We start from the raw sequence: 14692 nt of genomic DNA on the forward strand, positions 1-14692 counted from the left end.
TCACCAAGTGACATCTTGTGTCATCGTCAAAAAGGGACCGCATTGACTAGTACTTTGTCAAAAGACTTTAGCACTTCGGTGTATATTCATATGTCCAAACACGGCAAAGATGACATAGTTACGGTCATCCTGTACCGCAAATAAGATCAGTCAATTTTGTTCCTTAAATGGAAATATTAATTTAGCGTACATCGAGTCGGCGTATGGATTGATTGCTGCAGTCAATGGCCGTTAGAATTAACACACTTTCCAAGCGAAGCAGAAAATTTCCTGAGCACCTCTTGACGGAACAATGTCTTTGGAGGGTCCCCTCTTGGCTAGAATAAGCGATTAGGTAGATAACTCGTCACGAACCCTAACATCCTGGAAGTAATATCCACGCGGAAGGTTCGACATTTGAAATTCCATTAGCCAGAGGAAGTCAGCGATATCCAATTCAAGTATCTAACCAGGTCAACACGAGACCCCAACTTAAAGGCCCTTTCAAGATTGCCTATTCTGTATTGTACCGTAACACTTAATTTAAGATTGCCACTTGTGTAGCACCAGCATTGTATATTTATCAGAGCTTCTAAAAGTCGCTCGCAGAAATCAGTTTAGTTGCCTAACGCTGTAGTATCCATCTATCTATACCAGCACAAGTTTCGTACGATGATTTCGAAATCATTTCCCTCCCATTTCTGGTTTATCAAATTGAACTACGAGGGATGGTCGAATGACGTTATGCATTCGCTCTTCGCGGAACTTCGACGGTGTAAACAACAATAAAATGCGGTAGTTCTGATATGATAATCATAAATATTTCAGTTATTTACGTCGGAGTTTTGAAACAGGCGTTCCTGGTTATTTTATTTTGCAAAGTGGAATCGTGTAATAACTTTTTTACAATGCCTCCAATCGTACATTATTCACATCTATCAATCAAGAGGCGTACTTTATTAATGAAATGGAATATTATTTTTTTCTCAGGGGCTTTGTTGTCCTACAATCGACAGGCTAATGACAGTGACACGCGTGTAAATAATCCTAGATGAACAAAGGCATGGAATCAAGTTTAGTTACCCAGGATGCACATGTACCTGTCGGGGTAACAAACTACTGGAAAGATGTCTAGTCGCGCGCACTGCTTCTGACACGCGCGTATTTTTTTCGTTACAGTCCCCTGAATCTAACACACAACTCTCTCTCTCTCTCTCTCTCTCTCTCTCCTCTCTCTCTCTCTCTCTCTCTCTCTCTCTCTTATATGTATATACATACAGACTCTCCATACCAACAAAATACTAAAAAGAGACAAGTTAAAAGTATTTTTCTCTGAGAGAAAAAATAACTTAATATGTAATATAATGCCATACCAACCTTGTTAGTAGAAAGGGGAAATAATCAAGTGCACACCACTTTTGCCAAGTGTCAAGGGCAAGAAATTTTCGAAGGACATGAACTTGTGACGTGTAAGTGTGAAATAGTATGACTGTGCTAGTTTGTAAATTGTATTATCTGATTGTCTTCTCATTCCATATATTTTTTCCGTGCCGTCCCTCTCCCACTTTATCGCCTCAGAGTCATTTACTGACATATAACCGCTCACTGTCTCCCTTGGCGGAATGGCTACAGTGAAAGGACGTCATGATATAGAAACAGAGTAGCGGCTCAGCGTCTTCAAAGATAACACTCTTAATTGGATGTTACATATTGCCCAGTGTTGTTCCTTCTGTGCTTGTGTCCGTAAATACATCTCCTATATACAATCTTTACAGTGGTTATTTACATACAACTGAAATGTAAACTCGTCATATCGTCCTCTGTACACGTGGATATCATGCGTCATCAGACCCTCTCACACTGCTGCGTCAATATCATTATCATTTATGATTTTGTTTATGATTCACTTATTTATCACCAGCCGACAAAAGTAGATATTACCTAATACTAGCAAAGTTGACGTCAAAGTGAATGGCCACTGTAATAAATTACGGTTTTTCGTATAATGTTCGACACGTTCCAGTGAGATGAACCGGTACGTATCGATACGCAATCGAAGCGAAGCTGTCAATATTCTACCAGCAGCTAGCATAACTTGCATGACTCGACACAAGGTCCTTATATTTTGAGAAACTTTGTAGCCCTTGATGATAGTAGACAGTTGCCGAATACAAAGCTAATGCATTCAGTCGAAGAGACATTCCGATTAACTGTCACCGGTGCTTTGCCAATGGCAACGAACAGAGATCGCCGACGAGGCAAAGTAAGAAAATTCGGATACGTGTCACTGACTGTCAACAGACGTTTTGAAACGCACCCATTGAGTATACGAGTTCTAAGAATTCTATAGGACGTCCGAGGCCTGGAGGGAACAGCTGCCAAAGTTCTGATAAGCAAATCCACCGGGAACACAGCTCGATGTGGTGATTTCTAGTTCTCGTAGGAAAAGCTGTCAGACATTAGATGGGTAGTCTGCCGGCGGCCGTTGTCCGGTCCTCCATTAAACCCACGTTAACTGTACCTGTGTGCATTTTGATTAACCCCAATACCATGCAGTCTTCAGAGATGTTCTCGGCTCCCTTTATATTACATATTCACATTGCCTTTGAAATTATCACTATTTCAATCCTTTGCGATGTATTCAGTCGATTGTTCAGTTTTTGTGGACTTGAGGCGGTCAGAAAGTCGAAAATTTATTATTAAAATCTAAGTTGTACATTCGTCAACTACGTTTGGAAAACGTTCTGTTGTCACACTTCGGTAAGCATGTTTGCGTAAAATTGGATTTGATTTCAATCCACCTCATCGAGAAAAAATGCAAAAGATACAGCTAATCGGGCTTTGACGTAAGATTCAACACTTTTTGTTCGATTGGTGTTTTGGTTTAAATTTATGGGATTTATTGCGTAGTCATTGCCTGTGAAGAAACAGTGATTACGGTGATCTGTAGAATACAGAGAATATATTGTTTCAATATTTGGTAAAATTCTCCAGATCTTTCAGTGGGATGTTATGCTTTCTATAGGGTCATTCTACCAATGAAGCACTGAAGCCGTGTTGAGGTACTTCGCGCCTCCAAATCAAAGGCTCAAACTTTTGTCCGAATTTTCCTGAAGTAAACTTTCAACCATTCTCTTTCCAGATCAAGAATAAAAACCGGGTGTCACTGTGCAAATTTTAGTCCTAGAGAAACAAATTACCCAATATTTAACGATATTTGAAATTCGAAATGGCCGCCATTCTTGTGTTATCCCTAGTAGGGGAAAACGAATTTCCCGCTTTTCACTGAAACTAAGCCGGAGAAAATTTAATTACCCCATAATCTTCAAAATGAGTACCCACAAGTGGTAGGCCGAAAGAAGATAATCGTAAAATTTTGAGAGTCCGACTATCTGTCCCTGAGGCGCATTCTACCTTAATTCGGGAATGAATAAAAAATACAGACGACACTGATAATACAGTATGTAGATCAGCTTATTTTATTGTCGTTTTGTTTCTTTTCATCATCATAATTATCATCAGTATCATCATCGTCATCATCATCATCATGATCATCGTTGTCGTCATCATCACGTTCAGTGCAACATTACGTAATAAAATTACAAAATAAAACTCGAATGTAAGTAAATCTGTGCATGAGCACAAATAAATGCACAAATACACATACATATTTTTACAAAAACACTGTCATGTCTGTGTGTCTGATAAGAATGGCGACTATACTTGTGCTCCGTCTAGAGTCGAGAACGAGGCTTTGCTTTTGTTGGTAAATGACTTTCATAATCATCGTTTATTTTTACTTAAAACTTTTGAAAATACGTGTACTTAGTGACCCGGGGCTTGGCTTTGGCTTTGCCATTGTAACTGGATGCACAGAAGTTCACTAATACCGCGTAATTTTTTAAATCTCAAATGTGTTTTTTTAGACTATAATATGTAAGTGTATACGGACTTAGCCGTGTTTTTATTGTAAGCCAGTACAATGGTTTTTAATAGAAATTAAAGAGTCATAAGATCTAACTATCTGACTTATTCGGTCTACACCTGAACCAGGTCATAGCTTTCCTTTTTAAGATCTACCTCTGAACAAGAAGATGTAGCTATATTAAATGATGTCCGGGTACATGATTCGTACTTGATGACTGTGTGTAGTAGGCAAAAAAATGGACGCCAATCACCCACGCAATACTTGTCGAAAAAAATCTAACGAAAGACGCAGCTGATGTCTCACTAATAACCACTAAATAGAGTAAAGTGGTCAAGATCAATGTGTTGTTTTCAGGCATTACATCGGTCGCCCCAAGAGGGCGCGCATTTACCTCTCGCATACAACGAATACTCAGATGTTGTTCACATTGGTTCTGTGCAGTACAGAAATCGGTTGCGTGGTGCAATTTCTGGAGAGTCTATGTGCAAGCGAACGCACATTAAGATTGTTATCTTACTTTACGATATTTTGCTGCTTATTTTTCCTGTACATTTTTATTTTCCGTTGACAGTTTGTCAATTATTTTATCTATCATTTATCATACATATCACATTAGGTTTTAATTTTTTAAGCTTTGCCTTGATCCAGCGGGGCGCTTGTTATTTGAAAGGTGGGAGAGTGTGACACTGTTGATTTAGGCTATTTGACCTTCAACCGACAAATTGAGGTTTGAGTCAAAATTTATGGCACGTGGATCGAGCAGTAAAATTTAACTGACTAATGTTTACATAGGAAACTCAAAGCGTCCTTCACGTGGAAAGTACATGAGATACCTCGCGTGGGCTGAACGTACCTCACGTGGAATGAACGCATCCCAGGGATCCGATCCGATCAGCGATTTCTAAAAATATACGAGTCGGTGTAATGAAAAGGTGTCCTTAGAGAAATCCAAGTTATCCGAATTTGCTTTTGTTGCATATGTTGTCAAGTCAGCTATGAAAACTCATGATCATGTTAATTGTGTGTAGGGCGCTCTCACTCCTGCGCGGTCACTTGTTTGCATCAAAAATGAAACTAATCGTGGTAATTGGCCTGATCAAACATTGGTTCGCTTTGGAATGGTAGGTACAAGAAATCAACTTGCGAAACGTTTTCATTCTAATTTATAAAATGAAATATTGCTACGAATTAATTGTATTTAATTAGTAAGTAGTACTAAATAAATTGCAAGGCAGAAGCATCCATTTGCCTGAATTTCAAAATCAGCAATTTCAAACTGGCTAAAGTAGAAGATGCGATTCCGAAGAGTTTAACCATTGTTCCTAGCCTTAGACGAGGTTATCAATAAATGGTTGAGACAGTTCTCGAGGAAAATATAAGGATTTATAAGAATACAAAACATCGCTACTTAAGACGAAAAATAAACAAATTGACTTCTCTCCAGTGGTCGTTTTCATTGATTCCGACTGTCACGTGATCCAAGTTCGTGGTTAAGTCTGAAATTTACAAGAAGAAGGCGCTTATGTCAACTTTAAAAAACAAACATGCTGAATCGTTAGAAAAATTTGATTTTTGTCCTTCAAAAATCACCTCTTAGTCGCAGCAATGATGGAAAATATATTTTTTGTTTGAGTGGATATAATACGTTGGCATATACGGCCAAAGGCAAACAGGCGTCATCCTATACATAAGTCAGCGTAGAAATTACCTACAATGAGCCACTGAGGGCGCTGGCAAGACCAAATTTGCAGAACACATTATGCTCTGTCTAATGTACCGTCGGGTAAATACCAAAACTTTCTCTTGATATAGCAGAAGTTCGGCTTTTGTGGGCTTTCGTTAAGTTTTTCCAAAAACGTTAATACGAAAGCCGAAGACAAATCTTGAACACCGAGTGTGATATTGTATTATTTTCTACGTTTCTCGCTGGAAAACTCAAAAATGTTTGTCGTGTATACCTATAGCCTGTGTTATTAAAAAATTGATGTCGTTGTTCAGTCGTTGCTTAGATGTGCTGAATTTTGAGCGACTTATTTGCAGTTTCTGCAAAGAACAGTCATCATTCCTGGAGAAAATTAACTGAGTGTACCTTAAAATATGCTATATTTATCCATCAGGTCAATCCAATTCTTCTTTCTCTTTCCTGATCCTGCAGCGGCGGCATTGCACGAATCGATGTAGGACTGTGATCTGGCGTTGAAGTCGTCATAACACTCACGCAGTATCTGCTCCACGTTCGGATCATCCCTCATGTTGCCGACGATATACCTCACCATACCCTCCACCTCGGCGTCGGTCCACTCGTCGGCGGGCGGGTAGGGTATCCAACGACCGAGCCGCTCTCTGATGTACGGTTTGAGGTCGGGTATGCGTTCTCGGAAGCTGTCGATTAGCACCGGCCTGCCGTCGGAACAGTTGACCGCCTCAGTTAGTCTTTTCATAGATGATAATAGCAAAGCGAAGAACGCAAAGCAGATGAGGTTTCTTCGAACCATTTTTATAAACTTTGTTTAAGCTGAAAGAGAAAAGAAAAAATAAACGAATACAAACAAACACAAGAAAATAATGATTAAGCCAAGTAATAAAAATATTTGTGTTATTACGGGTAATCCGACCTACCTTAGGAAAACCAGCCGACCGTGGACATTTTCATGCATTTTCAAACAAATTTCGAGTAAAATTCTCAAAATTCTACGTATTTATGGGTGTCAGTCAATAGGAAGAAAAATAATAAAATTTTCTACGGCCTACCTACTCTAATTTTCGGAGACCGTTATGTTACCAAAAACCGTTTTTTCTATTTGGCCTTCAAAAATGTCATACTGTCAAAATTCCTTCTGTGTTTTTTTTGTGAATGTACTTTCATTGTTGTAAGTGTTTGTTAGTGCGATTGGGTATGTTATGTTGAAAAGTGGAAAGATACTTTTATTCTCTGAAGGACTTGCTACAGACTTGCTGTAACTTATCAAGTTGAAGGCTGAGTATAGGGACTGGGTTTTTTCGACGTTCTCTTTCGCATGCAGCGCGTGGCTCTTGTGAGTACGTTTCGCCAAACGCGAATATTAAGAAACATGTTCAACTTGGCCGTCAACTCGTTTTGATCACCAGCTCGGAGTCGGACCGATCGACTGTGTAAAATGTGCAGACCCTCTATGGGCGCCTAGGTTGCATCGCATTCTACGGTAATGATACACTGTGGGTTACTTTAAAATAGATCGCACCTGACTTGAAATCTTCTCTGAATATTTGACATCGAATGCACCGAAACGATACAATTTCAAGGAGTTTGGAGAATCGAATAACATTGCTTAAATTACTCCCTTGAGCTCGACCTATTGATGACATTAAATTCCTTGTCGTCCAAGTTAAGTCGATAGCCACATCGAAAAACGCGTTTTTGTTTGCATACAAGTAAGTGTTTCGCACGAGATTTTGTTTTTCTATATTGCAAACACATATTCAACAAGTCGATTGTTATAATGCCCGGTCCCTTCATATAGAAAGTAAAGAAGGATTTCCAATTTCAAGAGTGTAACCCCTTCATATCTCATAGTTTATACTGCAGTTTGATCATTACGTATTTTTGCTGACTAAGGTCGTCTGCTTCTATTCCTAACCGTATATCCTTGGGAGAAAACCCTCATACACTAGCCTTTTTCTGTTATTATTCTTCGAGTTATAAATATTTTCAATCTGAGAGAGAATAATAATGGGTATTTTCGTATATATGTACGATTCTCGCAACAGGTGGCATTGCAAATAACACGTTTTCGTCGATACAAAAAAAATCGCCCGCGGTGGTTGGCAACTCGACTTGCTATTCAAATGTAAACCATGTAGCGATTATCCTTAACGGAACTGCTCATTCCGGAATTCTCAGCTCTTTTGCAGTTTCCGCTGCCCGGCAAACGACGTGTACAACCCCAATAGTGCTAAAAATGAGCGTAATTAATGTCATGTCTTATTTTCAAATGTTTTCTTGTGCGTAAAATTGCATAGATTACGAGCCACAAATTTGACAGTGTGTGATCACGATGGGTGTAGTCGAACCCATTTGATCAAGTTAAACGTGCTTTTAGTCATATGTAATATTGAAGTTAGTGAAATTTGAAAGACAAAATTAAAAAGCTTGGTACCTATAACATCTAGAACAGTACGTTATCAATCCTTATGAGCTCCACTTTCTGAATACCGAGGGGGGGAGAGAGAGAGAGAGAGAGATCGAGAGAGAGAGAGATCTAGAGAGAGAGAGATCTAGAGATCGAGATCGAGATCGAGATCAGAGAGAGAGAGAGAGAGAGAGAGAGAGAGAGAGAGAGAGAGAGAGAGAGAGAGAGAGAGAGAGAGAGAGAGAGAGAGAGAGAGAATGTTTAATCCAACTTCGCAAAACATAATTACACATATTTTGGCAGAAACCAGGCCCTAGATAAGTTACTGGGAAAGCTACAAATCGAAACGATGAAAGCCTAGACAGTTTACTACAGCGCTGACATTCGTCGTCTGCAGGCAACTCTCAGTGCCGACTTAACATATCGGATAGTATAAAAATCGAAAGTGTCCATTGAAATCATACTGAATCAACGTAAAACGATATCCAGGATAATTTTAGTATTATTTTTCCCTTGACCAAGAGATGATAATAATATACACCTTGGTTACACCGGGGTGAAAATAAACTGTTACTGTTGTTGTCAGAAAATATGAGATTCCAATTTGGTTCCACAGGGGCTTCGATCAAGATTTCCGTTTGGACAGTATTCGCGTTAATGAACAGTGTGGTGTCATGTAAACCTATATCTTACAAATCACATGCCGTGTACTGTACAAACTTTTAACAGCTTGTTTCGACTTAGTTTCAGGGACTGGACCCAAACACCTCTTAGAACTTTTGCAAATTTAATGTATACTCCCTCAAGGCACCGACGTTTTCATCTGATACACGTCTTTTTAGAATATCACGTGTTTAAACAAAATCCTTTGGTGAAAGGTCTTTTTCTCCTTCAGGACCGTTGAAAACGGGCAACAATCAGTCTGGTAAGCTACACTATCTGAATTCACATACTCCATTCCACCAAGCCCTCAGAACACATTAATGAGTAGTCTACAGTTTTGTCCTGCGCCTAGAGCTCCATTTTGAGATTAGGCGCATCATAAATATTCCCTATTAAACATATGATACTGGCAATAGCATTCAGCCATACCCGTACAATTCCACCTGTCTCATTTTTGTTGCTCACTGTATCTACATTTATCTTTCTGACAACATTTACTTTTCTGTCTGTCTGTCTGTCTGTCTGTCTGTCTGTCTGTCTGTCTGTCTGTCTGTCTGTCTGTCTGTCTGTCTGTCTGTCTGTCTATCTATTTATCCACATAAAATTTTTTGTATCTATCTCTATCCACCCACCCATCAATCCATCTACCTATATCTATATACTATTCCATAGCACAGACTGGCAGCCTTGCGCACAGAATAAGACAAAGATTCTGAGTGTAGATTTTGCGGATTTTGACCACATCCTCTATGAATATATTTACCCGCTCAATCTCTGCAAATAACGATGAATATGCCACATCCTTTTTTAACTTAAGTTACTCTTCAGTCGATCTTCGACATGGAAAGCTCCTCAAATGTGTTGTGAAAGAAATAACGGTAAAAACAAAACTTTGGCATACGACGTACCGAAATCGCTTGTTTGTTTGCTTGTTTATTTTTTCACAAATAAACAGTCTCGAAGGAAGCCGCTCTCGCCACTGACGTGCAATGGCTGAAAAAGGCGCGCAAAATTGTACAGGCGGCCTAAATGGAGCCCTTAAAATTCGCCAGGGTGTAAAAGTTGCCCACTTGATCTCGCGCGCATGTAGATTTTAAGGAAAAAACAATGTGGACAATTCGACGTCACAACTCCAGTCTATAGACGGTACGATTTGTGTGGAAAAATTATTGAAAGGTGGACTTGGGTTAAAGAATTAGTACTACAGTACTACTTTGGAGATCAATGATCTTTACTCTGTGGGTTTGATGTTCAAGAATCATGGTGATCTCAGGCTGTTTCCAAAACTTTTAAAATTGTATGAAATTGTACTCATTATCCCTGTTCAGACTTTCAGACATTAAGATATCACTTGTAAACACCTATTACCTGGTCATGAGGGCTAAAGCGCCCGTTTATTAACCCAAGGGGCCGTGTGTTACCAAATACAAATTGCTATTCCCCGAGGCCGAACTGTTGATTCAAGTTGCCAGGCTGTTGGAACGGAAAATCTTGCTGTTTTAGAGAAAGGCTCGTCGCTCATGCCGGGCGCTCATCACCCACCAATGTTTCAAATTCAAAGCTGCAGACGACACCACGGTCACGTGACCGGACACTTTTCCAAATTGGGTTAAAAACTATTTCCCTAGGGAAATAGTTTTTCAAAAATACCCTCTAACGTCACTATTGTCGATTCTGTGGGGATAGACAGCTATTTTCGCGTCACGTGACGTATTCTGGCGAATCGCAACACGGAATGAGCATGTGGCATGTTATAATGAGAAATAGACTCGCAGTAGATACACGTAACAAACTCAAATTCATAATTACCTGAAGTAGATTCATTTGACTGTTCTGATAAAGTGGTCTGTGTTTGATCTTCCTATAAAAAGCCGAAAAATTTTAAATAAATGCAGAAAGCTATAAAAATCATCGAGAGTAAACAAGTGTAGACTAATAAACGATGATTAGGTATCTCTATTTTTCTTTGTATTTTCAGAGTGCCTAAAAATCTGCCATGGCCCAATCATGATAATTTTAGGGAGGAGGCCAAAATTTACCCTAGTTCTACACTTCTGGATTAAACACTGAAGGAGTACATGTACCCTTTTTATGAATGCAAACATTTTAGGCACTGTAAAAAATAAGCATAAAAGCAACTGTGCAGTGTACTTCTGAAGAGGTGGGGACTGTTATTTTCGAAAGTAAATTTCAAGTTAATCTCAGTGTGCTATCTGTGATACACCAAATGTAAGCAAAAGCGGAAGAATTAGCCAGGGGTATCGCTAACAGAGCTATTCCAAACATTTGCCCCAAGTACAAAAATCAGGGAACGACAATTTCCAAACAGGCTTTGCAATCATCATGTCGTCAAACGACAGAGAAGGATGTGATATTATATTGTATAATCTTCGTAGATTAACTGTTAATGATAATTTGACGAGCAAAATTGAGTCTTTACTATTTAGACAGTGGTCCCCATGCGAGAGAATTAACAGCTCCTTTACCCAATTGCAGGGTTAAACAAAAAGCAAATTGCATATGTTTTGTTTTCAACCAAAGAAAAGATATTTTGAATGATATTTTACCTGTGCTAACATTTTTTCACTTTTTAGCTGTTTTCCCTGCTTTTATGCTAGTACAATATGAAGGATTTATCATCCTTTTTTCCAAAATGTAATCTTACTGAAAGTAAAATAGCATTTCGGCATCACGAAATGAATGTATGGACTTTACCATCACTTAACTTGTAAATTTCCACCTATTTAAGAGAAGTAAATTGCCACTGAGACAATTCATCAAAAATAGTATTTGACCATAGCAGAGTCGTATCTATTTTGACGTTTTACTTCCCCTAATTTCATTCCCTTTACACAAAACACCTTACTGCGTGTCCGTATTGTTTCTTTTCATAAATAAATAAATAAATACAAATAAATAAATAAACAAAAGATGAATCACAGCTCTTTGTCTCAACGTAAATAAACACACTCAAGAACTTGAGAAAGTAAAAATACATAATTTACTATTAAATTTGTATAAAAAATTGTTAATGTCGGAGAGTTTAATTCGCGTGCAGTTTGTTCACCTTTTGGTAACGTAAGTCATTTGCACAATCAAATTTTACTGAACTAAAATCGCACGTCGCGCAAACACATGATAATAATACACATGTCATGAACGAGGTTGAAAACAAATTAGAATGGTCAAACAGCCACAAAACACAAACAAAGAACGGCAAGCACTACATTAGCTACATCGTTCACTATTTGACCTTATAATAAATATTTTTGCAATAGATAAATAAATAAATAAACACAAGATGAATCAAACATTGTCACCGTTTCCAAACTTTGTTGTTGGAGTTCTTTTGGCCGTAGCCTAGTGTTTTGAACTATCAAAGAGACAACCATGGTGATTTATGAAGAACGTTATCTGCATGCCATACCTTAATGCAAATATTTCGTTGGATATGTCGACTTGCATGTTCACAACGTTCGAAATTAAAAAGTGAAATTGAGAACTCATAAAGCCATTGGTATTACAATAAGGCTGACAGTTGAATCCTAAGGGATGGTGAAATTCATCGGTAGTGTCTGAATAGCATGCCTAAAAAAGGAAAAGAAAACCACATAGCGGATTTTTGGATCAAAACCTACCTCTATCTACTGCCAATGCTTAACCAGATTAGGGTCTTGGCTTTCAAAAGATAGCTGGATACAGTTTCTGGGCGATCTTGCGCGCATCTGTCTATTTATTCACACCACACCGACATATAATGGCGGGGTAGATCTGTCCTACGGAGGTAGTAATGGAGGCAGCACTTGTATGAGATACCTGGTGGCAAATTAAGATCTAAGGTGTAGGCCCGAGGGTAACGGACAGTAAATGCTTGTATCGTGTATTGTTATCGATAACCACACACGCCTGTAACAATAGAACTTAGCAAAGGGGAACGATTTCGGATCCGTCGCGCGAGAACTGGCTTCCTGGTTCTTGAGAAAATTAACACTGATTGACGTATATACACAGCAGGTCACTTGTCATGTGGTCCTGTTTGTGTTAATTGGTCTTACAACAGACAAAGGGCGAAAATATCTTTGGCAGATAATGACATGGTGGTTTATCGCCCACTAATTTCTTTCGGTATCTGAGCAATGACTGGTCTGTGCGTAATAGGGGTGACAGGTGTAAAGTGGGCATTTAACAGAACAGTGCCCTGCTGAGAAAATGAATTATGGGAACACTGACTCATTTGATGAAAACCACCCTCAACCCACACCATGGTCCACTGTGGTATCCAATATTCGCTGATCATGATTGCCAATGTACAGACTTCTGTTGACTCGATAGTCAAACACCTTTCGCCTATGAATACACTAGCCTATTACACACGGTAAACTTATGTTCAGAAAATTGAAATGTAATGCATGTTCCAAGGAGATGGAGTTCCTTTAAATCTTGAAAACGTAACATTCTGTCGTCAAAGTACGGCACAACTGCCACGAGGCAGTACTAGAACAACACACCCCGCTAATAATCCAACTATAGGCTGAGGCCACTACCACGATTGTGTTGTGGCCAGAGTCCTCTGCACACAAACAAACAAACAGACAAGGTATTGTATTTTTTATGAATTATGCGCCCTGCATGGATGAGAAATATTGGTCTTTGAATAATGTACCTGGACACGATAATGTCCATTGTAACAAAAATAACATAAAATTCAAAGGACTGCTTACTTCTTGTGTACCAAAAGTCACGCAATGTGCGTAGTAAAATAAATTGCTCCAAAGCAGCCAGCGGTGGAACATGTGAATATAGTATCTTGGTGATCAATGGTAACCGATCAGCATTACAAAGTAGTCGTCAGTGATGAGAGGAAGTGTGTCATGCGTAAACTGACCTAAGCACTGAAGAGGGTAACATCCGGGTAACTAACATTTAAAAGTTACACTTACCAGCAGGAGCAAGATAGTGCCTGAAAAGTATGTCTTGAATGCTGAGTATATCTTACCTCTAGTCTCAATAAAGCCATCCTCCCAAACGTTATTTTTCTGCAAAACCGAACTTTTTACTTGGCAAGCGTTTGTGATCAGGCAGTTATATCCTACTCTGATTAAAGTCTTTGTTAAAGGTACCTTTTCTGTCCTCGACGTGATGAAATATCGAAATCATAACTTTTGCTTGCAGTGTTATAATCAAATGGGTACAAAATACAGAAATTAATTTCCCTAATCTAATGGGGAAAGTAACCTAAGCTGTCGACTCAAGGTTAATATGACGTAGTGACAGCGATCTCATATCTGAAAGTTTTGTAGGTACCGGTATTCTGTCGAAATGTCTACGGATACTGTTAGCATCATGACATCAAGAGCAATACCCAAGTATAACTCTGCATATCAGTTTTCTGACACAATAGTGGGAGAAACATCCATAGAAGAACCAAGCGCAAGGTGTTTGGACATTCCTGTAAACTGATTCGAGAGGCTTGTACATTACTTGTCAAAATGTTGAAGGCGTCTCAAGACACAATATGAATCCTCATTCTTGTAGTTCCATCGTTAAATGACTGTTTATATCTCAGTCAATAGTAACTGACTTCCAAAAGACAATCTGTGACTCCTATGTATTTATTTTATTTTATTTCGCATGATCTAACTCCATGGTATGGTGGCCAATCAACAAGGCGCTGTAATTTCACGGAGAGAATACCTCTGATTGGATAGGCGTCTTCCCTGTAATTTAAGGAAGTATGCACCTCGAAAGTGAAAGACTAAACTTTTGCTCTAACTTTCCTCAAGGAATCTTTCAATCATTCTCTTTCAAAATCAAGAATAAAAATAGGGGGTCACCGTGCAAAGTTTGGTACTAGAGAAACAAATTACCCAAGATTTACCGATATTAGAAATTCAAAATGGCCGCCATCCCTGTGTTAACTCTATGGAGAAAAATAAAAATTTTCGAATTTCGAAAAACTAAGCCGGTGAAAAGTTTTCTTTCACCAAGAGCTTTAAAATGAACCCCAACATGT

General features: G+C 38.8%; 1 long non-coding RNA gene across 1 annotated transcript; it reads right to left on the reverse strand.

The window, feature by feature from the left end:
* Positions 1–3435: 3435 nt before the first annotated feature.
* LOC139117183 (uncharacterized) lies at positions 3436–12664 on the reverse strand. Its single transcript, XR_011548470.1, has 3 exons — positions 12318–12664; positions 5997–6422; positions 3436–5403 (listed from the first exon to the last, which is right to left on the reverse strand). It is a non-coding gene; the product is annotated as an uncharacterized lncRNA (long non-coding RNA).
* Positions 12665–14692: the final 2028 nt, after the last annotated feature.

The sequence above is a fragment of the Ptychodera flava genome, chromosome 18 (genome assembly GCF_041260155.1).
Source record: "Ptychodera flava strain L36383 chromosome 18, AS_Pfla_20210202, whole genome shotgun sequence".
Lineage (NCBI taxonomy): Eukaryota > Metazoa > Hemichordata > Enteropneusta > Ptychoderidae > Ptychodera > Ptychodera flava.